Below are 4,064 nucleotides of genomic sequence, written 5' to 3'. Positions count from 1 at the left end.
CTGAGATTATATCAATCCTATATGGGCTTCTATTCAGGAGGTGCTTCTGGGAACACCTCCACTGGTCCTCTGGATCTCCACTAATCCTCAGGATCTCCTCTGCTCTTCATGATCTCCAGTGCTCCTCTGGATCTCCTCTTTCTCTGTTCTCTGGAAGTCCTCCCTCATGATCCAACCCAGCAGCTCATCTGGGTAAACAAAGCGAATTGCATCATTAAAGCCTGGCCCTGTCCAGCTTGCCGCCTGATCAAGCGGTGATATTCTCCAGCAAACAGGAAAGAAAAACCACTCCTGGGGCTTAAGAGTCAGCAAGGATGCCATTTCAGTCTTCTGCAGCCCTGACATCGGAAACTGATACTGAAGTTCCAAATGAGAACATGGCATGCAACAAGTGTGTAGTTATGGCTTACACGTGTCACACGTATGTCTCGTAATAGGTTTTTTCCCATAGCGCTCCTCTTCAGCAGTAATGAAGTATCATGTATACACTCACTTGCCTACAGGGATGCACTGGTTGCCTCTGGTGGTCTGGTGGCTATGAAAAACAAATGGTCTCATTGAAAGATTGAAAGTTAGGCAATGAAAAATGTCTCTGTGCAGCTCATTGAAGACTCCAGCCCTGGAGAAAAAGCATCCCCATCATGCAGTGGGTGTCGATGCCCAGTGCCTGTGTCCTTCAGCAGGGCGCAAATAAGAGGGTGGCACGTATCTGTTCAGCGCTCTGCGACTTGCTTCTTCCTTTCCCCCATCCCTTTTTACAGATGAATGTTATTAACAGAAGTCGAGGGGTTTTCTGCCTTAGTCAGTCGTCATCCAAGCATTCCTGTTATTCTTTCATTCATTCCCTGAAGTTTGCATTTATCAGCACACAGAGAGAAAGAAAGTGAGTGAGAGTGAGTGTAAGAGAGAGTGAGTTAATTTGAAGGTTGAAACATGGCTGAAATATTTCAGGCCGCTTTTTTTGTGTGTGTGTGTGTCTCTAGTCCTCAATCAGAAATATGCACGTGATTAATCATGCCTTAATACACAGCAGAACACGTGTGTGTGTGTGTGTGTGTGTGTGTGTGTGTGTGTGCGCGCATGCTCTGGGTCGTCCGTTCTCATCTGTCAGCGTGCATCGTCGTGTGTATGTTCTGGGTATCCTCAAGAGCTGAAACTCTGAAGTTGCACGCCCTTTCCATCCCTTGCTCATTCTGTCCTTCATCCTTGTTCCTTGGTGTAAGCGTCCACCGGACAGACTCCAGAGCCCTTCCTATGGCCAGCCCCCAGTGTAGCAGATGAAAAGACTTCTCTTTTGTTCTGCCCAGCCTCTCTCTTCTCCTCTTTCACTTACTCTCTCTCTCCCTGTCTACCTCTTTTATCTCTATATCGCTTCTTCAGCTCCTCCTCTCTCTCTCTCTCTCTCAATCCGTCATGTGACAGGATTTGCATCACTAATGATTGTGCGGTTATCACACTGCATTAGATGTGCATTCACCTCCAGAACAGATTTGCATTTTCAGCCCATACTTAAGTCTTACTTCTGCAAATAGGAAATGGCCAGTTCAGTTAAACATATCTTTGTTCGTCTCATGTTTATTCATTAGTTTTATTCAGAAAATGTTTTGAATAACAACAGCGATATCGTGTTTGATTTGTGGAGTGCCTAGCCATTTGCACAGTAGTCTACAACCCATCCATTTGGATACATCCACACAAATAAAGTCAGTCAAATAAAGCAGGTTTACACCTCACCACATTTGTCTCCTTTTCTTTCTACCTTTGACCCACTGGATTTGATTACGTCTAGTGCAAAGCAATAAAGAACTAGTGAGACTCTCAGTACTCGAGCTGTCGGCGAGGATGTGCTATTAAAAATGATTAATAATGAGAAATAACTGCCTTTGTAAGCTGTGGTGTGAAACATAGCCTTGAAGAATAGGGCCAGTGGAGGTTCTGGGGTGACACTGGTCAGTGGGTGTTAATGTTGAATTTTGGCAGGCCTGGATGAAACACCTTGGAGGGCAGCCACACAAATGTGCTTGGAAGGAATACGAGATTGTGTGTGTGTGTGTGTGTGTGTGTGTGTATGTGTGTGTGTGTGTGTGTGTGTGTGTGTGTGTGTGTGTGTGTGTGTGTGTGTGTGTATGTGTGTGTGTGTGTGTGTGTGTACCTATATGTACTCTTATAATTCAGCACATGCTTGTGCTCATTTCTTACTAGATACAGTGCCACTGCATTATTTGCTCTTTGAATTCAATTCATTTCAGTTCAGCTGAATTCAAAGAATCTATACTGGTGTTACATTAAGTTCATTTTAAATGTCTAATGCTTTTATGCTCAAATGCATAGTGCAAAAATGTCATCTCACACACACACACACACACACAAACCTGGATATGTCATTGTACTTCCTAAAGTCGTTTGGTTCCTTTATGTCGTTGACTGTTATGGACCACTCTGCACAGAACACAGAATAATCCGCACAGTGCCCTAGTGTGCCAACTATTTTCCAAAGGAATACTAAATCTGAGATGTGTGGATTCTCAATATTACTTTTCATCTCTGTTGTTATAACTGTTATGCTGTTAAAGTATATTCAGAACAGTTATTTTGTCTCTCTAATGCCATCCATCCATCCATCCATCCATCCACTCGCACCACTCACAAACCCCCCCCCCCCCACACACACACATACACAGTTTCAATGTAGTTATTTTTGAACAGCCAAAATGCATTCAAAAGGTATCCTCAAATCCCCAAATCCCACAAAGATTTGACAAAGCAGATACATTTAATTTTTGCACATAGAATTTCTGAGTGGGGGATTTGTGTGGGCTGTGTATTTACAGACATATAACAGACATACATGTGTGTGTGTCCACTTTGGCTTAGTTTGTGTGATGGAGGCTGATTCAGTAAAGACTGCAGTATGTGGACATTAAAGCAGAAGTCTGGAAATAAGCCCCCAGCCTCATAAACTAGCAACACGGCTGGGGGCCTTCGCACTGCAGATGAATGTGGCAGCAATTGCAGCAAGAAACAATCAAACCAAAAAATAATTCAGAATTATGCAGATGAGTAGCATATTGAAATTGCAGACAAACACTGAGCTGATGATAATTATGTTGGTCTGATATTTTAATTTCCAAATGCATGAATGAAGATGTCGAAAAGCTCCAATATTAGGACAGTTGGTAAGAGAAGTAGTTCACTTTACTGCAATGAAAATGCATTTCTCTCTCTCTCTCTCTCTCTCTCTCTCTCTCTCTCTCTCTCTCTCTCTCTCTGAGTGCCAGAGCTATTTTGTTTAGTCACCAAAAGCAGTTCGACGATGAAGTTCTCTCACACATGTATACATAAGCAAATATTTCTCAGGAGACCCCTGTCTTCACCCTAACCTCTTTACCAAGATTTGGGGTTTGGACTGTGTGGTGCAATTGTGTGTGTGTGTGTGTGTGTGTGTGTGTGTGTGTTAGGGGGTTTAGAAAAGATTTGTATTCATTTTGGATTCTGAAGAAAACCAGATCTGCAATCCATATTTTATTTTAAATAAATAGTGTGCACTTGCTTTCTCTCACATCATCTTTCGGTCTCACTCTTTCACTCTCTCTGCTTCTTTGCTATACTATGAAACATTTGATGACTGTTTGCCTATAGAGGCTAAGCAGCAAGACCCCAAGCCATTACCCCATGACCTCTCCAGATGTGGCCGTCTTCCTTTCCAATCAACCAGTAACCTCCTGACATCTTAATAAGACCCCAAATACCAAAAGCGAAGCCCCTCAGCACCCAAATATCAAACACAAACCACCCCCACACCCAAATACTAAACACTAAAACCCCAGCACCCAAATACCAAACACCAAGCCCCCAGAACACAAATAGCAAAAGCTAAATCCCCAGTACTCAAATAACAACTGCCAAGCCTCCAACAATCACATACTAAACATCAAGCCCCTAAGCTCCAAATCCAAACACCTAGCCCCCAGCATCCAAAAACCAAAGGCCAAACCCCCAACACCCAAATACCACACACAAAACCCCTAGCATCCAAATAGCAAATGCCAAGCCTCTAGCACACA

This window comes from Electrophorus electricus, chromosome 23 (genome assembly GCF_013358815.1).
Source record: "Electrophorus electricus isolate fEleEle1 chromosome 23, fEleEle1.pri, whole genome shotgun sequence".
Lineage (NCBI taxonomy): Eukaryota > Metazoa > Chordata > Actinopteri > Gymnotiformes > Gymnotidae > Electrophorus > Electrophorus electricus.
This window is presented reverse-complemented; position numbering follows the sequence as displayed.